Source organism: Salvelinus fontinalis, chromosome 6 (assembly GCF_029448725.1).
Source record: "Salvelinus fontinalis isolate EN_2023a chromosome 6, ASM2944872v1, whole genome shotgun sequence".
Lineage (NCBI taxonomy): Eukaryota > Metazoa > Chordata > Actinopteri > Salmoniformes > Salmonidae > Salvelinus > Salvelinus fontinalis.
In genome coordinates, this window is record NC_074670.1 from 68,687,309 (window position 1) to 68,709,203 (window position 21,895).

The following is a 21,895-nucleotide window of genomic DNA, read 5'->3' on the forward strand; positions in this document are numbered from 1 at the left end:
CTGTGTGTTAGAGGGAGGGATTCCCAGTCTGTGTGTTAGAGGGAGGGATTCCCAGTCTGTTTGTTAGAGGGAGGGATTCCCAGTCTGTGTGTTAGAGGGAGGGATTCCCAGTCTGTGTGTTAGAGGGAGAAATTCCCAGTCTGTGTGTTAGAGGGAGAGATTCCCAGACTGTGTGTTAGAGGGAGAGATTCCCAGTCTGTGTGTTAGAGGGAGAGATTCCCAGTCTGTGTGTTAGAGGGAGAGATTCCCAGTCTGTGTGTTAGAGGGAGAGATTCCCAGTCTGTGTGTTAGAGGGAGGGATTCCCAGACTGTGTGTTAGAGGGAGGGATTCCCAGAATGTGTGTTAGAGGGAGGGATTCCCAGACTGTGTGTTAGAGGGAGGGATTCCCAGTCTGTGTGTTAGAGGGAGGGATTCCCAGTCTGTGTGTTAGAGGGAGGGATTCCCAGACTGTGTGTTAGAGGGAGGGATTCCCAGTCTGTGTGTTAGAGGGAGTGATTCCCAGACTGTGTGTTAGAGGGAGGGATTCCAGTCTGTGTGTTAGAGGGAGGGATTCCCAGTCTGTGTGTTAGAGGGAGGGATTCCCAGTCTGTGTGTTAGAGGAAGAGATTCCCAGTCTGTGTGTTAGAGGGAGAGATTCCCAGTCTGTGTGTTATAGGGAGGGATTCCCAGTCTATGTGTTAGAGGGAGGGATTCCCAGTCTGTGTGTTAGAGGGAGAGATTCCCAGACTGTGTGTTAGAAGGAGAGATTCCCAGTCTGTGTGTTAGAGGGAGGGATTCCCAGACTGTGTGTTAGAGGGAGGGATTCCCAGTCTGTGTGTTAGAGGGAGGGATTCCCAGTCTGTGTGTTAGAGGGAGGGATTTCCAGACTGTGTGTTAGAGGAAGAGATTCCCAGTCTGTGTGTTAGAGGGAGGGATTCCCAGACTGTGTGTTAGAGGGAGAGATTCCCAGTCTGTGTGTTAGAGGGAGAGATTCCCAGTCTGTGTGTTAGAGGGAGAGATTCCCAGTCTGTGTGTTAGAGGGAGAGATTCCCAGTCTGTGTGTTATAGGGAGGGATTCCCAGCCTGTGTGTTAGAGGGAGAGATTCCCAGTCTGTGTGTTAGAGGGAGAGATTCCCAGTCTGTGTGTTAGAGGGAGGGATTCCCAGTCTGTGTGTTAGAGGGAGAGATTCCCAGTCTGTGTGTTAGAGGGTGGGATTCCCAGTCTGTGTGTTAGAGGGAGGGATTCCCAGTCTGTGTGTTAGAGGGAGGGATTCCCAGTCTGTGTGTTAGAGGGAGGGATTCCTAGTCTGTGTGTTAGTGGGAGGGATTCCCAGACTGTGTGTTAGAGGGAGAGATTCCCAGTCTGTGTGTTAGAGGGAGGGATTCCCAGTCTGTGTGTTAGAGGGAGGGATTCCCAGACTTTGTGTTAGAGGGAGAGATTCCCAGTCTGTGTGTTAGAGGGAGAGATTCCCAGTCTGTGTGTTAGAGGGGGGGGTTCCCAGTCTGTGTGTTAGAGGAAGATATTCCCAGTCTGTGTGTTAGAGGGAGGGATTCCCAGTATGTGTGTTAGAGGGAGGGATTCCCAGTCTTTGTGTTAGAGGGAGAGATTCCCAGACTGTGTGTTAGAGGGAGAGATTCCCAGTCTGTGTGTTAGAGGGAGGGATTCCCAGACTGTGTGTTAGAGGGAGGGATTCCCAGTCTGTGTGTTAGAGGGAGGGATTCCCAGTCTGTGTGTTAGAGGGAGGGATTCCCAGTCTGTGTGTTAGAGGGAGGGATTTCCAGACTGTGTGTTAGAGGAAGAGATTCCCAGTCTGTGTGTTAGAGGGAGGGATTCCCAGACTGTGTGTTAGAGGGAGGGATTCCCAGTATGTGTGTTAGAGGGAGGGATTCCCAGTCTGTGTGTTAGAGGGAGAGATTCCCAGTCTGTGTGTTAGAGGGAGAGATTCCCAGACTGTGTGTTAGAGGGAGAGATTCCCAGTCTGTGTGTTAGAGGGAGAGATTCCCAGTCTGTGTGTTAGAGGGAGAGATTCCCAGTCTGTGTGTTAGAGGGAGAGATTCCCAGTCTGTGTGTTAGAGGGAGGGATTCCCAGTTTGTGTGTTAGAGGGAGAGATTCCCAGTCTGTGTGTTAGAGGGAGAGATTCCCAGTCTGTGTGTTAGACGGAGGGATTCCCAGTCTGTGTGTTAGAGGGAGGGATTCCCAGACTGTGTGTTAGAGGGAGAGATTCCCAGTCTGTGTGTTAGAGGGAGAGATTCCCAGTCTGTGTGTTAGAGGGAGGGATTCCCAGTCTGTGTGTTTGAGGGAGGGATTCCCAGTCTGTGTGTTAGAGGGAGGGATTCCCAGTCTGTGTGTTAGAGGGAGGGATTCCCAGTCTGTGTGTTAGAGGGAGGGATTCCCAGTCTGTGTGTTAGAGGGACGGATTCCCAGTCTGTGTGTTAGAGGGAGGGATTCCCAGTCTGTTTGTTAGAGGGAGGGATTCCCAGTCTGTGTGTTAGAGGGAGGGATTCCCAGTCTGTGTGTTAGAGGGAGAAATTCCCAGTCTGTGTGTTAGAGGGAGAGATTCCCAGACTGTGTGTTAGAGGGAGAGATTCCCAGTCTGTGTGTTAGAGGGAGAGATTCCCAGTCTGTGTGTTAGAGGGAGAGATTCCCAGTCTGTGTGTTAGAGGGAGAGATTCCCAGTCTGTGTGTTATAGGGAGGGATTCCCAGCCTGTGTGTTAGAGGGAGAGATTCCCAGTCTGTGTGTTAGAGGGAGAGATTCCCAGTCTGTGTGTTAGAGGGAGGGATTCCCAGTCTGTGTGTTAGAGGGAGAGATTCCCAGTCTGTGTGTTAGAGGGTGGGATTCCCAGTCTGTGTGTTAGAGGGAGGGATTCCCAGTCTGTGTGTTAGAGGGAGGGATTCCCAGTCTGTGTGTTAGAGGGAGGGATTCCTAGTCTGTGTGTTAGTGGGAGGGATTCCCAGACTGTGTGTTAGAGGGAGAGATTCCCAGTCTGTGTGTTAGAGGGAGGGATTCCCAGTCTGTGTGTTAGAGGGAGGGATTCCCAGACTGTGTGTTAGAGGGAGAGATTCCCAGTCTGTGTGTTAGAGGGAGAGATTCCCAGTCTGTGTGTTAGAGGGGGGGGTTCCCAGTCTGTGTGTTAGAGGAAGATATTCCCAGTCTGTGTGTTAGAGGGAGGGATTCCCAGTATGTGTGTTAGAGGGAGGGATTCCCAGACTGTGTGTTAGAGGGAGAGATTCCCAGTTTGTGTGTTAGAGGGAGGGATTCCCAGTCTGTGTGTTAGAGGGAGGGATTCCCAGACTGTGTGTTAGAGGGAGAGATTCCCAGTCTGTGTGTTAGAGGGAGAGATTCCCAGTCTGTGTGTTAGAGGGAGAGATTCCCAGTCTGTGTGTTAGAGGGAGAGATTCCCAGTCTGTGTGTTAGAGGGAGGGATTCCCAGACTGTGTGTTAGAGGGAGGGATTCCCAGAATGTGTGTTAGAGGGAGGGATTCCCAGACTGTGTGTTAGAGGGAGGGATTCCCAGTCTGTGTGTTAGAGGGAGGGATTCCCAGTCTGTGTGTTAGAGGGAGGGATTCCCAGACTGTGTGTTAGAGGGAGGGATTCCCAGTCTGTGTGTTAGAGGGAGTGATTCCCAGACTGTGTGTTAGAGGGAGGGATTCCAGTCTGTGTGTTAGAGGGAGGGATTCCCAGTCTGTGTGTTAGAGGGAGGGATTCCCAGTCTGTGTGTTAGAGGAAGAGATTCCCAGTCTGTGTGTTAGAGGGAGAGATTCCCAGTCTGTGTGTTATAGGGAGGGATTCCCAGTCTATGTGTTAGAGGGAGGGATTCCCAGTCTGTGTGTTAGAGGGAGAGATTCCCAGACTGTGTGTTAGAAGGAGAGATTCCCAGTCTGTGTGTTAGAGGGAGGGATTCCCAGACTGTGTGTTAGAGGGAGGGATTCCCAGTCTGTGTGTTAGAGGGAGGGATTCCCAGTCTGTGTGTTAGAGGGAGGGATTTCCAGACTGTGTGTTAGAGGAAGAGATTCCCAGTCTGTGTGTTAGAGGGAGGGATTCCCAGACTGTGTGTTAGAGGGAGGGATTCCCAGTATGTGTGTTAGAGGGAGGGATTCCCAGTCTGTGTGTTAGAGGGAGAGATTCCCAGTGTGTGTGTTAGAGGGAGAGATTCCCAGACTGTGTGTTAGAGGGAGAGATTCCCAGTCTGTGTGTTAGAGGGAGAGATTCCAAGTCTGTGTGTTAGAGGGAGAGATTCCCAGTCTGTGTGTTAGAGGGAGAGATTCCCAGTCTGTGTGTTAGAGGGAGGGATTCCCAGTCTGTGTGTTAGAGGGAGAGATTCCCAGTCTGTGTGTTAGAGGGAGAGATTCCCTGTCTGTGTGTTAGACGGAGGGATTCCCAGTCTGTGTGTTAGAGGGAGGGATTCCCAGACTGTGTGTTAGAGGGAGAGATTCCCAGTCTGTGTGTTAGAGGGAGAGATTCCCAGTCTGTGTGTTAGAGGGGGGGGATTCCCAGTCTGTGTGTTAGAGGAAGAGATTCCCAGTCTGTGTGTTAGAGGGAGAGATTCCCAGACTGTGTGTTAGAGGGAGAGATTCCCAGTCTGTGTGTTAGAGGGAGGGATTCCCAGACTGTGTGTTAGAGGGAGGGATTCCCAGTATGTGTGTTAGAGGGAGGGATTCCCAGTCTGTGTGTTAGAGGGAGAGATTCCCAGTCTGTGTGTTAGAGGGAGGGATTCCCAGACTGTGTGTTAGAGGGAGGGATTCCCAGTATGTGTGTTAGAGGGAGGGATTCCCAGTCTGTGTGTTAGAGGGAGAGATTCCCAGTCTGTGTGTTAGAGGGAGAGATTCCCAGACTGTGTGTTAGAGGGAGAGATTCCCAGTCTGTGTGTTAGAGGGAGAGATTCCCAGTCTGTGTGTTAGAGGGAGAGATTCCCAGTCTGTGTGTTAGAGGGAGAGATTCCCAGTCTGTGTGTTAGAGGGAGGGATTCCCAGTCTGTGTGTTAGAGGGAGAGATTCCCAGTCTGTGTGTTAGAGGGAGAGATTCCCAGTCTGTGTGTTAGACGGAGGGATTCCCAGTCTGTGTGTTAGAGGGAGGGATTCCCAGACTGTGTGTTAGAGGGAGAGATTCCCAGTCTGTGTGTTAGAGGGAGAGATTCCCAGTCTGTGTGTTAGAGGGGGGGGATTCCCAGTCTGTGTGTTAGAGGAAGAGATTCCCAGTCTGTGTGTTAGAGGGAGAGATTCCCAGACTGTGTGTTAGAGGGAGGGATTCCCAGTCTGTGTGTTAGAGGGAGGGATTCCCAGTCTGTGTGTTAGAGGGAGGGATTCCCAGACTGTGTGTTAGTTGGAGGGATTCCCAGTCTGTGTGTTAGAGGGAGGGATTCCCAGACTGTGTGTTAGAGGGAGGGATTCCCAGAATGTGTGTTAGAGGGAGGGATTCCCAGACTGTGTGTTAGAGGGAGGGATTCCCAGTCTGTGTGTTAGAGGGAGGGATTCCCAGTCTGTGTGTTAGAGGGAGGGATTCCCAGACTGTGTGTTAGAGGAAGAGATTCCCAGTCTGTGTGTTAGAGGGAGGGATTCCCAGACTGTGTGTTAGAGGGAGGGATTCCAGTCTGTGTGTTAGAGGGAGGGATTCCCAGTCTGTGTGTTAGAGGGAGGGATTCCCAGTCTGTGTGTTAGAGGAAGAGATTCCCAGTCTGTGTGTTAGAGGGAGAGATTCCCAGTCTGTGTGTTAGAGGGAGGGATTCCCAGTCTATGTGTTAGAGGGAGGGATTCCCAGTCTGTGTGTTAGAGGGAGAGATTCCCAGACTGTGTGTTAGAGGGAGAGATTCCCAGTCTGTGTGTTAGAGGGAGGGATTCCCAGACTGTGTGTTAGAGGGAGGGATTCCCAGTCTGTGTGTTAGAGGGAGGGATTCCCAGTCTGTGTGTTAGAGGGAGGGATTCCCAGTCTCTGTGTTAGAGGGAGGGATTTCCAGACTGTGTGTTAGAGGAAGAGATTCCCAGTATGTGTGTTAGAGGGAGGGATTCCCAGCCTGTGTGTTAGAGGGAGAGATTCCCAGTCTGTGTGTTAGAGGGAGGGATTCCCAGTCTGTGTGTTAGAGGGAGAGATTCCCAGTCTGTGTGTTAGAGGGTGGGATTCCCAGTCTGTGTGTTAGAGGGAGGGATTCCCAGTCTGTGTGTTAGAGGGAGGGATTCCCAGTCTGTGTGTTAGAGGGAGGGATTCCTAGTCTGTGTGTTAGAGGGAGGGATTCCCAGACTGTGTGTTAGAGGGAGAGATTCCCAGTCTGTGTGTTAGAGGGAGGGATTCCCAGTCTGTGTGTTAGAGGGAGGGATTCCCAGACTGTGTGTTAGAGGGAGAGATTCCCAGTCTGTGTGTTAGAGGGAGAGATTCCCAGTCTGTGTGTTAGAGGGGGGGGTTCCCAGTCTGTGTGTTAGAGGAAGATATTCCCAGTCTGTGTGTTAGAGGGAGGGATTCCCAGTATGTGTGTTAGAGGGAGGGATTCCCAGACTGTGTGTTAGAGGGAGAGATTCCCAGTTTGTGTGTTAGAGGGAGGGATTCCCAGTCTGTGTGTTAGAGGGAGGGATTCCCAGTCTGTGTGTTAGAGGGAGGGATTCCCAGTCTGTGTGTTAGAGGGAGAGATTCACAGTCTGTGTGTTAGAGGGAGGGATTCCCAGTCTGTGTGTTAGAGGGAGGGATTCCCAGTCTGTGTGTTAGAGGGAGGGATTCCCAGTCTGTGTGTTAGAGGGAGGGATTCCCAGTCTGTTTGTTAGACGGAGGGATTCCCAGTCTGTGTGTTAGAGGGAGGGATTCCCAGTCTGTGTGTTAGAGGGAGAAATTCCCAGTCTGTGTGTTAGAGGGAGAGATTCCCAGACTGTGTGTTAGAGGGAGAGATTCCCAGTCTGTGTGTTAGAGGGAGAGATTCCCAGTCTGTGTGTTAGAGGGAGAGATTCCCAGTCTGTGTGTTAGAGGGAGAGATTCCCAGTCTGTGTGTTAGAGGGAGGGATTCCCAGACTGTGTGTTAGAGGGAGGGATTCCCAGAATGTGTGTTAGAGGGAGGGATTCCCAGACTGTGTGTTAGAGGGAGGGATTCCCAGTCTGTGTGTTAGAGGGAGGGATTCCCAGTCTGTGTGTTAGAGGGAGGGATTCCCAGACTGTGTGTTAGAGGGAGGGATTCCCAGTCTGTGTGTTAGAGGGAGTGATTCCCAGACTGTGTGTTAGAGGGAGGGATTCCAGTCTGTGTGTTAGAGGGAGGGATTCCCAGTCTGTGTGTTAGAGGGAGGGATTCCCAGTCTGTGTGTTAGAGGAAGAGATTCCCAGTCTGTGTGTTAGAGGGAGAGATTCCCAGTCTGTCTGTTATAGGGAGGGATTCCCAGTCTATGTGTTAGAGGGAGGGATTCCCAGTCTGTGTGTTAGAGGGAGAGATTCCCAGACTGTGTGTTAGAAGGAGAGATTCCCAGTCTGTGTGTTAGAGGGAGGGATTCCCAGACTGTGTGTTAGAGGGAGGGATTCCCAGTCTGTGTGTTAGAGGGAGGGATTCCCAGTCTGTGTGTTAGAGGGAGGGATTTCCAGACTGTGTGTTAGAGGAAGAGATTCCCAGTCTGTGTGTTAGAGGGAGGGATTCCCAGACTGTGTGTTAGAGGGAGGGATTCCCAGTATGTGTGTTAGAGGGAGGGATTCCCAGTCTGTGTGTTAGAGGGAGAGATTCCCAGTCTGTGTGTTAGAGGGAGAGATTCCCAGACTGTGTGTTAGAGGGAGAGATTCCCAGTCTGTGTGTTAGAGGGAGAGATTCCCAGTCTGTGTGTTAGAGGGAGAGATTCCCAGTCTGTGTGTTAGAGGGAGAGATTCCCAGGCTGTGTGTTAGAGGGAGGGATTCCCAGTCTGTGTGTTAGAGGGAGAGATTCCCAGTCTGTGTGTTAGAGGGAGAGATTCCCTGTCTGTGTGTTAGACGGAGGGATTCCCAGTCTGTGTGTTAGAGGGAGGGATTCCCAGACTGTGTGTTAGAGGGAGAGATTCCCAGTCTGTGTGTTAGAGGGAGAGATTCCCAGTCTGTGTGTTAGAGGGGGGGGGATTCCCAGTCTGTGTGTTAGAGGAAGAGATTCCCAGTCTGTGTGTTAGAGGGAGAGATTCCCAGACTGTGTGTTAGAGGGAGAGATTCCCAGTCTGTGTGTTAGAGGGAGGGATTCCCAGTCTGTGTGTTAGAGGGAGGGATTCCCAGACTGTGTGTTAGTTGGAGGGATTCCCAGTCTGTGTGTTAGAGGGAGGGATTCCCAGACTGTGTGTTAGAGGGAGGGATTCCCAGAATGTGTGTTAGAGGGAGGGATTCCCAGACTGTGTGTTAGAGGGAGGGATTCCCAGTCTGTGTGTTAGAGGGAGGGATTCCCAGTCTGTGTGTTAGAGGGAGGGATTCCCAGACTGTGTGTTAGAGGGAGGGATTCCCAGTCTGTGTGTTAGAGGGAGGGATTCCCAGACTGTGTGTTAGAGGGAGGGATTCCAGTCTATGTGTTAGAGGGAGGGATTCCCAGTCTGTGTGTTAGAGGGAGAGATTCCCAGACTGTGTGTTAGAGGGAGAGATTCCCAGTCTGTGTGTTAGAGGGAGGGATTCCCAGACTGTGTGTTAGAGGGAGGGATTCCCAGTCTGTGTGTTAGAGGGAGGGATTCCCAGTCTGTGTGTTAGAGGGAGGGATTCCCAGTCTGTGTGTTAGAGGGAGGGATTTCCAGACTGTGTGTTAGAGGAAGAGATTCCCAGTATGTGTGTTAGAGGGAGGGATTCCCAGACTGTGTGTTAGAGGAAGAGATTCCCAGTCTGTGTGTTAGAGGGAGGGATTCCCAGATTGTGTGTTAGAGGGAGGGATTCCCAGTCTGTGTGTTAGAGGGAGGGATTCCCAGTATGTGTGTTAGAGGGAGGGATTCCCAGTCTGTGTGCTAGAGGGAGGGATTCCCAGACTGTGTGTTAGAGGAAGATATTCCCAGTTTGTGTGTTAGAGGGAGGGATTCCCAGTCTGTGTGTTAGAGGGAGGGATTCCCAGTCTGTGTGTTAGAGGGAGAGATTCCCAGTCTGTGTGTTAGAGGGAGGGATTCCCAGTCTGTGTGTTAGAGGGAGGGATTCCCAGTCTGTGTGTTAGAGGGAGGGATTCCCAGTCTGTGTGTTAGAGGGAGGGATTCCCAGTCTGTGTGTTAGAGGGAGGGATTCCCAGTCTGTTTGTTAGAGGGAGGGATTCCCAGTCTGTGTGTTAGAGGGAGGGATTCCCAGTCTGTGTGTTAGAGGGAGAATTTCCCAGTCTGTGTGTTAGAGGGAGAGATTCCCAGACTGTGTGTTAGAGGGAGAGATTCCCAGTCTGTGTGTTAGAGGGAGAGATTCCCAGTCTGTGTGTTAGAGGGAGAGATTCCCAGTCTGTGTGTTAGAGGGAGAGATTCCCAGTCTGTGTGTTATAGGGAGGGATTCCCAGTCTGTGTGTTAGAGGGAGAGATTCCCAGTCTGTGTGTTAGAGGGAGAGATTCCCAGTCTGTGTTTTAGAGGGAGGGATTCCCAGTGTGTGTGTTAGAGGGAGAGATTCCCAGTCTGTGTGTTAGAGGGTGGGATTCCCAGTCTGTGTGTTAGAGGGAGGGATTCCCAGTCTGTGTGTTAGAGGGAGGGATTCCCAGTCTGTGTGTTAGAGGGAGGGATTCCTAGTCTGTGTGTTAGAGGGAGGGATTCCCAGACTGTGTGTTAGAGGGAGAGATTCCCAGTCTGTGTGTTAGAGGGAGGGATTCCCAGTCTGTGTGTTAGAGGGAGGGATTCCCAGACTGTGTGTTAGAGGGAGAGATTCCCAGTCTGTGTGTTAGAGGGAGAGATTCCCAGTCTGTGTGTTAGAGGGGGGGTTCCCAGTCTGTGTGTTAGAGGAAGATATTCCCAGTCTGTGTGTTAGAGGGAGGGATTCCCAGTATGTGGGTTAGAGGGAGGGATTCCCAGACTGTGTGTTAGAGGGAGAGATTCCCAGTCTGTGTGTTAGAGGGAGGGATTCCCAGTCTGTGTGTTAGAGGGAGGGATTCCCAGTCTGTGTGTTAGAGGGAGGGATTCCCAGTCTGTGTGTTAGAGGGAGAGATTCACAGTCTGTGTGTTAGAGGGAGGGATTCCCAGTCTGTGTGTTAGAGGGAGGGATTCCCAGTCTGTGTGTTAGAGGGAGGGATTCCCAGTCTGTGTGTTAGAGGGAGGGATTCCCAGTCTGTGTGTTAGAGGGAGGGATTCCCAGTCTGTTTGTTAGAGGGAGGGATTCCCAGTCTGTGTGTTAGAGGGAGGGATTCCCAGTCTGTGTGTTAGAGGGAGAAATTCCCAGTCTGTGTTTTAGAGGGAGAGATTCCCAGACTGTGTGTTAGAGGGAGAGATTCCCAGTCTGTGTGTTAGAGGGAGAGATTCCCAGGCTGTGTGTTAGAGGGAGAGATTCCCAGTCTGTGTGTTAGAGGGAGAGATTCCCAGTCTGTGTGTTAGAGGGAGAGATTCCCAGTCTGTGTGTTAGAGGGAGGGATTCCCAGTCTGTGTGTTAGAGGGAGAGATTCCCAGTCTGTGTGTTAGAGGGAGAGATTCCCAGTCTGTGTGTTAGAGGGAGGGATTCCCAGTCTGTGTGTTAGAGGGAGAGATTCCCAGTCTGTGTGTTAGAGGGAGGGATTCCCAGTCTGTGTGTTAGAGGGAGGGATTCCCAGTCTGTGTGTTAAAGGGAGGGATTCCCAGTCTGTGTGTTAGAGGGAGGGATTCCTAGTCTGTGTGTTAGAGGGAGGGATTCCCAGACTGTGTGTTAGAGGGAGAGATTCCCAGTCTGTGTGTTAGAGGGAGGGATTACCAGTCTGTGTGTTAGAGGGAGGGATTCCCAGACTGTGTGTTAGAGGGAGAGATTCCCAGTCTGTGTGTTAGAGGGAGAGATTCCCAGTCTGTGTGTTAGAGGGAGGGATTCCCAGTCTGTGTGTTAGAGGGAGGGATTCCCAGTATGTGTGTTAGAGGGAGGGATTCCCAGACTGTGTGTTAGAGGGAGGGATTCCCATTCTGTGTGTTAGAGGGAGAGATTCACAGTCTGTGTGTTAGAGGGAGGGATTCCCAGACTGTGTGTTAGAGGGAGGGAATCCCAGACTGTGTGTTAGAGGGAGGGATTCCCAGTCTGTGTGTTAGAGGGAGTTATTCCCAGACTGTGTGTTAGAGGGAGGGATTCCCAGTCTGTGTGTTAGAGGAAGAGATTCCCAGTCTGTGTGTTAGAGGGAGGGATTCCCAGTCTGTGTGTTAGAGGGAGGGATTCCCAGTCTGTGTGTTAGAGGGAGGGATTCCCAGTCTGTGTGTTAGAGGGAGGGATTCCCAGTCTGTGTGTTAGAGGGAGGGATTCCCAGTCTGTGTGTTAGAGGGAGGGATTCCCAGTCTGTGTGTTAGAGGGAGGGATTCCCAGTCTGTGTTAGAGGGAGGGATTCCCAGTCTGTGTGTTAGAGGGAGGGATTCCCAGTCTGTGTGTTAAAGGGAGGGATTCCCAGTCTGTGTGTTAGAGGGAGGGATTCCCAGTCTGTGTGTTAGAGGGAGGGATTCCCAGACTGTGTGTTAGAGGAAGAGATTTCCAGTCTGTGTGTTAGAGGGAGAGATTCCCAGTCTGTGTGTTAGAGGGAGAGATTCCCAGTATGTGTGTTAGAGGAAGAGATTCCCAGTTTGTGTGTTAGAGGGAGAGATTCCCAGTCTGTGTGTTAGAGGGAGGGATTCCCAGACTGTGTGTTAGAGGAAGAAATTCCCAGTCTGTGTGTTAGAGGAAGAGATTCCCAGTCTGTGTGTTAGAGGGAGGGATTCCCAGTCTGTGTGTTAGAGGAAGAGATTCCCAGTATGTGTGTTAGAGGGAGGGATTCCCAGTCTGTGTCTTAGAGGGAGAGATTCCCAGTCTGTGTGTTAGAGGGAAAGATTCCCAGTCTGTGTGTTAGAGGGAAAGATTCCCAGTCTGTGTGTTAGAGGGAAAGATTCCCAGTCTGTGTGTTAGAGGGAGAGATTCCCAGTCTGTGTGTTATAGGGAGGGATTCCCAGTCTGTGTGTTAGAGGGAGAGAGAGGGGAGAACACTTTGACTTCTACAGTTTACCAATCTGGAGTGGATATTTGTGTAGGGGAGTTAAATTTGAGTGTAATGTATGAAAAAGTGATCATATTTGGAGTCTCTTTCTGTTCTCGTGCAGCTCTCACTGAGGATGTGTCGAGTAGCAGGAATTAGCTTTTTGTTTACATCATTCTGTGAAACAGAGTATTATGCACAATGTCTGTTCTCTTTACAGTCAGACCTTTAGTCTGCAATGCTACCAATCCCTCCCTCTCTCTCTTTTTCCTTCCCTCTCTTGTCCCCTCCTTCTCTCCATCTCACTTCTCCCCTCCCTTTCCCTCTCTCCCTAATTTTCTCTACTCCTCCTTTTATCCTTAACTTCTGCCCTTCTTTCCCCCCTATCTGTTCCACAACTCTCCCAAAACCAGCTGGTAGCCCCAATGCTAACATCATTACAGAGTATATTGTGGGTAACTAGTCTTTATCTCAGCAGCAAACAGCAACTGCAGAAAAGAAGAGGAGAAAAGCACTCAACCAACCAGTCAGTCAGTTAGGAAGCCAGTCAGTTAGTCAGTCAGTCAGTTAGTTAGTAAGCCAGTCAGTCTGTCCGTCAGTTAGTTAGCCACTCAGTCAGTCAGTCAGTCAGTAAGCCACTCAGTCAGTCAGTAAGCCACTCAGTCAGTCAGTCAGTCAGTAAGCCACTCAGTCAGTCAGTCAGTCAGTCAGTAAGCCAGTCAGTCAGTCAGTCAGTCAGTCAGTCAGTCAGTAAGCCACTCAGTCAGTCAGTCAGTCAGTCAGTCAGTCAGTCAGTCAGTCAGTAAGCCACTCAGTCAGTCAGTCAGTAAGCCACTCAGTCAGTCAGTCAGTAAGCCACTCAGTCAGTCAGTCAGTCAGTCAGTCAGTAAGCCACTCAGTCAGTTCACTGTATCAGTCGCTCTCTATGAGAGCATCAAACTGCTTCTTTCTCTACAGCAGTGGGCCAGTACAGTTGGAATTTAGCTATAATCCATATAGCTCTATGGCTGAAATCCCCAACCACTCTCAATCTGAACAGGAGGACACACATGTAGTTCTAGTATTACAGCTTAGAAAGCCAGCTGGTGCTACGTACACTGAACAAAAATATAAGCCCAAAATGTAAAGTGTTGGTCCCATGTTTCATGAGCTGAAATAAAAGACCGCAGAAATTTTCCATATGGACAAAAATCTTTTTTCTCTCAAATTTTGTGAACAAATTTGTTTACATCCCTGTTAGTGAGCATTTCTCCTTTGCCAAGATAATCCATCCACCTGACAGGTGTGGCATATCAAGAAGCTGATTAAACAGCATGATCATTACACAGGAACACTTTGTGCTGGGGACAATAAAAGGCCACTCTAAAATCTGCAGTTTTGTCACACAACACAATACCACAGATGTCTTAAGTTTTGAGGGAGCTTGCAATTTGCATGCTGAATGCAGGAATGTCCACCAGAGCTGTTGCCAGATAATTGACTGTTCATTTCTCTACCATAAGCTGCCTCCAAAGTCGTTTTAAAGAATTTGGCAGCACATCCGCTCACAACCGCAGACCCATTTTAATCACACCAGCCCAGGACCTCAACATTCGGCTTCTTCACCTGCGGGATGGTCTGAGACCAGCCACCCAGACAGCTGATGAAACCGAGGGTTTGCACAACCATTATTCTGCACAAACTGTCAGAAATGGTCTCAGGGAAGATCATCTGCGTGCTCCTCGTCTTCACCGGGGTCGTACCCGACTAAAGTGGGCAAATGCTCACCTTCCATGGCCACTGGCACACTGGAGAAGTGTGCTCTTCACGGATGAATCCCGGTTTCAACTGTACCAGGCAGACAGCATGTATGGCATTATGTGGGTGAGTGGTTTGCTGATGTCCACGTAGTGAACAGGGTGCCCCATTGTGGCGGTGGGGTAATATTATGGGCAGGCATAAGCTACGGACAACATACACAATTGAATTTTATCGATGGCAATTTGAAAGCACAGAGATACCATGACGGTATCCTGAGGCCCATTGTCGTGCCATTCATCAGCCACCATCACCTCATGTTTCAGCATGATAATGCATGGCCCCATGTCGCAAGGATCTGTACACAATTCCTGGAAGCTGAAAATGTCCCAGTTCATCCATGGACTGCATACTCACCAGACATGTCACCCATTGAGCATGTTTGGGATGCTCTGGATTTATGTGTACAACAGCGTGTTCCAGTTCCCGCCAATATCCAGCAACTTCGCACAGCCATTGAAAAGGAGTGGGACAACATTCCACAGGCCACAATGAACAGCCTGATCAACTCTATGAGAAGGAGATGTATAACGCTGCATGAGACAAATGGTGGTCACACCAGATACTGACTAGATTTCTGATCCACACCCCTACTGTTTTTTTTCAGGTAACTTTGACCAACAGATGCATATCTGTATTACCAGTCATGTGAAATCCATAGACTAGGGCCTAATGAATTATATTTCAATTGACTGATTTCCTTATATGAACTCAGTAAAATCTTAGAAATTGTTGCATGTTGCATTTATATTTTTGTTCAGTGTAGATAGATCTGTTTATGAGTAGCTTTACAGTAGGTATCCAGATCATTGCTGGCTGGATGATGTTTCTGTCAGACAGAGATGCTAGGCTGGTGATGAAGATGGTATGGTACCCAGTGATCATGCTGCGAGACTGGGGTTACGTCCCAAATGGTACCCTATTCCTTTCATAGTGCACTACTTTTGACCAGAGCCTATGGTCCCTAGTCAAAAGTAGTGCACTATAAAGGGAATAGGGTACCATTTGGGACAGCCTGGGACCCTCTCCCCTGTGAGCAGGATAAGGAGGATACAGAGATCTGAGGCTGTAACCAGACAAGATAAAATAACCAGCATCAGTCTCTATATCAGAGGAACTGATTGTTCTGCTTTGTGTTATATGTGCTGACCATGTTATATGTGCTGACCATGTTATATGTGCTGACCATGTTATGTGTGCTGGTCATGTTATATGTGCTGACCATGTTATATGTGCTGACCATGTTATATGTGCTGACCATGTTATATGTGCTGGCCATGTTATATGTGCTGACCATGTTATATGTGCTGACCATGTTATATGTGCTGACCATGTTATATGTGTTGACCATGTTATATGTGCTGGCCATGTTATATGTGCTGACCATGTTATATGTGCTGACCATGTTATATGTGCTGACCATGTTATATGTGCTGACCATGTTATATGTGCTGACCATGTTATGTGTGCTGACCATGTTATATGTGCTGACCATGTTATATGTGCTGGCCATGTTATATGTGCTGACCATGTTATATGTGCTGACCATGTTATATGTGCTGACCATGTTATATGTGCTGACCATGTTATATGTGCTGACCATGTTATATGTGCTGACCATGTTATGTGTGCTGGTCATGTTATGTGTGCTGGTCATGTTATATGTGCTGACCATGTTATATGTGCTGACCATGTTATATGTGCTGACCATGTTATGTGTGCTGGTCATGTTATATGTGCTGACCATGTTATATGTGCTGGCCATGTTATATGTGCTGGCCATGTTATATGTGCTGGCCATGTTATATGTGCTGGTCATGTTATATGTGCTGACCATGTTATATGTGCTGACCATGTTATATGTGCTGACCATGTTATATGTGCTGGTCATGTTATATGTGCTGACCATGTTATATGTGCTGACCATGTTATATGTGCTGACCATGTTATATGTGCTGACCATGTTATATGTGCTGGCCATGTTATATGTGCTGGCCATGTTTTATGTGCTGACCATGTTTTATGTGCTGACCATGTTTTATGTGCTGCACAGACACACAGACTGATGCAAGGAAGCAAACACACACAAACACTGACCTACACGCAATAACTCGTACATACACACACACACACACACATACACACATACATACATACATACATACATACATACATACATACATACATACATACATACATACATACATACATACATACATACATGCTAGACAGACAGGCCCTGTCGTTGTGGGTGTCACTCTGAAGTAATAAATCCCTTGGGAGAGTTCTTCTCTCTGCTGCTGAAATTCCCTGCAGATAATCCACTCATGTTCCAGCAGCGATATGTCACAGACACACACACAAAAAGACACACACTCACACAGACACACACACACACACACACACACAGTTACAAACACACACACACACACTGCTGTGATTCACCAGATTTATTTCCATCACCGTCTATTTTTAGCTGCCTTTGTATTTTTTGACATATTATACGTACTTTGTATTTTTTGACATATCATACGTACTTTGTATTTTTGACATATCATACGTACTTTGTATTTTTGACATATCATACGTACTTTGTATTTTTTGACATATCATATGTACTTTGACTGCAATTGACTGAGAGGACATTTAGAATGTATCTCTTTCTCCAGAACTACGTCATTGGTCCTCAAGTAGGAGAGAACGGATGTAGGCTCCCATGGAAGACTACTGTATCCAATTGTTACTGTTCCTACGGTGTTCTTCTGAAGACGTTGCAGGAGCATATTTTACATTTGGAGTGAGAGCACATAAAAATGTTCAACCCAGACTTGTTTGGGTTCACGGGTGTATGATGCCTGCTAGAAAGGGGATGCTGATGTCAGTTGATGTTAGAATGTGGTGGCCATTTGAGAGGTCAGATGGCGGTGGGGGATTGAATCTCTGTGTGACCCGTTTGCCTTATATAAACAATTTCTTCACTAGAATCCTTGTCAGTAAATTGCATCACAATGGTGATGACAACATCCTATTTCCATCTAGCTTAGTGATCAGGGCCTATAGTGGTCCCGTCACACCATGTATGTCGGACACTCTATGTTCTAAGAGCTTTCAATGGCTGTCTATATGGTCTAGTCTAGATAATGGCTGTCTATATGGTCTAGTCTAGATAATGGCTGTCGATATGGTCTAGTCTAGATAATGGTCCGAGGTTCCTACCCTCTATCCCCCTCTCGTCTTCTCCCTTTCTTTTTGTCTCCATGATTCCTCAAGATCAGAAGGGTTTAAAAACAGAGGGAGCCTGTATTGATGAGTCAGATGGTGATTAATATCTGCCACTGTGTGTGTGTGTGTGTGTGTGTCTGGGCCAGTTATCTATACCTATCACAATGCCACCAGTCCACATCTTCTTCTGCTTTTGGAGGGTGAGTCAGAGATGGTTGGCATCGCAAAACACAACAATAGGGCCAAATAGAAGGAAAACACCATAGCTGTACAATAGAACTGGACCTGCCTTTGAATATGACACATCCTTTGAATCTGACTAATAATAGATAGATAGATAGATAGATAGATAGATAGATAGATAGATAGATAGATAGATAGATAGATAGATAGATAGATAGATAGATATACTAAATAGATTTTTCTCACACAACAAGGTGAAAACTTGTTTTTAGAAATGCTTGCTAATGTATTTAAATTGAAATACAGAAATATATAATTTACATAAGTATTCACACCTCTGAGTCAATACATGTTAGAATCACCTTTGGCAGTGATTACAGCTATGAGTCTTTCTGGGTAAGTCTCCAAGGGCTTCACTAGAATCCTTGTCAGTGAATTGCATCACCATGGTAATGACAACATCCTGTTCCTTTGTACACCTGGATTGTAAAATATTTGCACATTATTATTTTTACAATTCTTCAAGCTCTGTCAAGTTGGTTGTTGATTATTGCTAGACGGACATTGTCTTGCCATAGATGTTCAAGCCAATTTAGTCAAAACTGTAACTAGGCCACTCAGGAACATTCACTGCCATCTTGGTAAGCAACTCCAGTATATATTTGGCCTTGTGTTTTAGGTTATTGTCCTGCTGAAAGGTGAATTAGTCTCCCAGTGTCTGTTGGAAAGCAGACTGAACCAGGTTTCCTCTAGGATTTTCCCTGTGCTTAGATCTATCCTGTTTCTTTTTATTCAAAACAAACTCTAGTCCTTGACGATGACAAGCATACCCATAACATGATGCAGCCACCACCATGCTTGAAAATATGAAGAGTGGTACTCTTTGCTCCAAACATAACGCTTTGTATTCAGGACATAAAGTAAATTTCTTTGCCACATTTTTATCAGTTTTACTTTAGTGCCTTATTGCAAACAAGATGCATGTTTTGGAATATTTGTATTCTGTACAGGCTTCCTTATTTTCACTCTGTCAATTAGATTAGTATTGTGGAGTAACTACAATGTTGTCGATCCATCCTCAGTTTTCTTCTATCACAGCCATTAAACTCTGTAACTGCCTCATGGTGAAATCCCTGAGCTCTTTCCTTCCTCTCCGGCAAGTGAGCTAGGAAGGACGCCTGTGTCTTTGTAGTGACTGGGTGTATTGATACACCATCCAAAGTGTAATTAATAACTTTTTTTACCCATCTACCAATAGGTACCCTTCGTTGAGAGGCACTGGAAAACCTCCCTGGTCTTTGTGGTTGAATCTGTGTTTGAAATTCACTGCTCGACTAAGGGACCTTACAGATAATTGCATGTGTGGGGTGCAGAGATGAGGCAGTCCCTCAAAAATCATGTTAAACACTATAATTGCACCCAGAGTGAGTCTATGCAACTTATTATGTGACTTGTTAAGCACAGTTTTACTCCTGAACTTATCTAGGCTTGCCACAACAAAGGGGTTGACTCAAGAGATTTCAGCTTTTAATTTTATATTATATTATATTTTATAATATAATATATATTAATATATATTATATATTTTATATTATAACTACACGTTCACATTATGGGGTATTGCGTGTAGGCAGTGACACAAAGTCTCAATGTAATCAATTTTAAATTCAGGCTGTAACACAACAAAATGTAGCCTTAGGTCAAAAGAAAACAGGCTTTTCTTTTTATCACAACATAACCTATGGGAAAAGACCAGTGAGGGAGTAGCCTAATGGGCTATGTACAGACCCGCATGATCATCAAAGGGAGTGTATACTAACAAGATGTAGGAACATAATTCAGTAGATTCTGTCGCTCCGCCTCTCACATCCTTTTGAGGGAGACCTCCAAGAACCTTATTGAAAAAAAATCTCACATCCATTCACATTATGGAGAAAGGCAGTAGGCTACACAAACTGTAGTTAGATCATTCTGTGCTCTTAAGCCTGGTAATAATCATGCGGGGCTTCGAGTACGGTTTGTTTAGGAAAAGACTGACGAAATCTGATTGCTTAAGCCTCTTTGGGTAAATACCGCAAACGATCGAATGCCGGATTTTACAGACCACTGCTGGATGATGTCGCGCGTTCCTTGACACTGATTCCAATCCTCGAATGCGGGAGAGAAAATGTGGAAAGAGGAATATGACGTTCATTTCGACTTTCTTCTCGATCTCCTGTGAGTCTTTTCCTCTGGTTCCCCTCACAGTAAAATTATTCTGAAGTTTTTTTCAGTATAAATGAGATTGTGCGAGAGTGTGTGCTGTATTTTCAATTAGTATGTTGAACCGTTCCGGTTTGACACGGTGGTTATAAATCAACTAAACATTGATTTGCGACTATTCAGTATGAATACACTATGGGAAATTATGCTACTTTAAGTATAGTTGAGATAATTTTGACAATAGCTCATTTTTCTGTATGGTTTGAACTATGGCCAGTTTAAATGGTTTTGTAATGCTGATCAATACATTTGAACTATCTCTGTTGATCTTGCCACATGTTGCTCACTCTCATTGGAGACTGACAACAAAGTTGTTCAACATGCCCCTAGGAACTAACTTGGTTAACTTTTATTATATATTTTACCGTGACTATAATTCCTATGCCTTTGTCAGTTATTGTCACTGCTGTATACTGTCGTGCAGCATCAGTGAATATTGTTATTTTAGAAGTGTTTGTGTTTTGAATAACAGAATGAGACTGAGGGGGCAGTAGGTTATGCATGAGAGAGTCCAGAGTCCTTGGTGTTAGTCCCTCAAGACATCCTTGCCCAGAGGATGCCAGTGAAGCCTCAGGAGATGACCTATCACAGTTATGAAACACACACACACACACGTACGCACGCACGCACGCACACACACACACACACACAGACACACACACACACACACACACACACACACACACACACACACACACACACACACACACACACACACCCTACTCATAAATAACACGCACACACACCCATTTACTCACATACTAGGTGTTTTGGACTTTAGTCACATTAACTCATACTGGATGCGTAATTCCAAAATTGCAATATTTTGGCAATAGAGTGTGACCCCCACTTACACACCTATCCACACACACACATCCACACACACACACACACACACCCCTCATGCCCTTTACCCAACACTCCCTTGCTGGCCCAGGGGTGGATGGCACCCAACACAACTGGGAGAGAGAGATTACCATGTGAGTCACAGGCATGCAGCCTCATGCTCTAACTATACCCAGCGCCAGGGCTTGGGAACACACACACAGGCACATACAGTTTCACTATTAAACATTGGCTGACTATTCAGGACTTAAGGGAAAATCTACTCAACATCTACTCAAATGCATTTGCAGAGTTACAATGGAAGGTCCATGTGCATTTCACTTTGCTCAAGATAAAGTAGCAGAATCCACATTGAGTGGCTGTGAGTCAGGGGTGCATCCCAAATGGCACCCTATTCCCTACATAGAGCACTAGTTTCTGGCCCTGTTCAAAAGTAGTGCATTATATAGGGAATAGGGTGCCATTTGGGACTGTGTGTGTGTGTGTGTGTGTGTGTGTGTGTGTGTGTGTGTGTGTGTGTGTTTTGGGGGGGGGGGGGGGGCTTAGCAAACTGGGGACCCCTGGATTGCTGTGACCCACGGCCTGTCATGTTGTTCATTATTCAGGACGTACCATGTCTTTCGTGAAAATACATGTGGTAAGACTCAGGCATGGTGTAATGTAGGGAGAAGGCTAGGGACTGCATCTGTTAGATATAGAGGAAGACAATGTGTTACTAGAGGCAGGTTTGGGCATAGTTCTATCCTTGTGGCACTCTGGCTTTTGCTGACGGCACGCTGTCTGAAGTGAGGGTTGTGGGTAATTGTGATGTAAAGACACCAAACTGAGAGGGGCTGTAATTGTGCCTGCATATATGGCAGGTAGCCTAGCGGTTAAGCGCGTTGGACAAGTAACCAAAAGGTCGCTGGTTTGAATCTCCAAGCCAAATCTGTCAATGTGCCCATGAGCAAGGCACTTCACCCTAATTGCTCATATAAGTTGCTCTTGATAAGAGAGTCTGATAAATTATTTAAAAAATAATGATGAATAGAATGTAAGGAGGGCAGTTATTCTGTTAATGGTTCCTTGTTTGTCTCAGGATAGATAAATAATAGTAGATCTTCCTTGTACAGAGGGAGGTAAATAATAGTAGATCTTCCTTGTACAGAGGGAGGTATGAGTACCTATTCTAGTTTGGGGTTCCATCCTTGTGAGAGGCTTGTGTTGTGTTCTCGGCACGATGTTGGCTGCAGTGAGGATTGTGGGTAATTGTGATGTGGGAGACATCAACTTGAGAGGGGTGGTAATTGCGCCCGTCGTCTCTCCTGTCAGGACACCGGGTTCTGTTCCGTCGTGACCACGGCAACCAACACATTACCATGCCACAGCGTATTGCATTTAGGAAGTAATGCAATTGCTCTAATCAGATTCTGCAGAAAAATGTTAATCACCTATAGAGAGAAAGTTGACTATGTCAAAGAGACACATAAAATGATAGGGACACATGGTCTGGTCTGAGGCCTGTGACGTTTGTATTTCGTACTATTTCAGTAGTGATTGTTCAGGAGGTTTTATGTGTTTTGGTTAGAGTGATAGAGCTATGT

General features: G+C 47.1%; 1 protein-coding gene across 1 annotated transcript in view; it reads left to right on the plus strand.

Annotated features, from left to right (window-relative positions):
• Positions 1-21,895, plus strand: part of LOC129858335 (PH and SEC7 domain-containing protein 2-like) — a 76,499-nt gene that overhangs the window by 39,373 nt on the left and 15,231 nt on the right. The gene's annotated exons all lie outside the window — the stretch shown is intronic.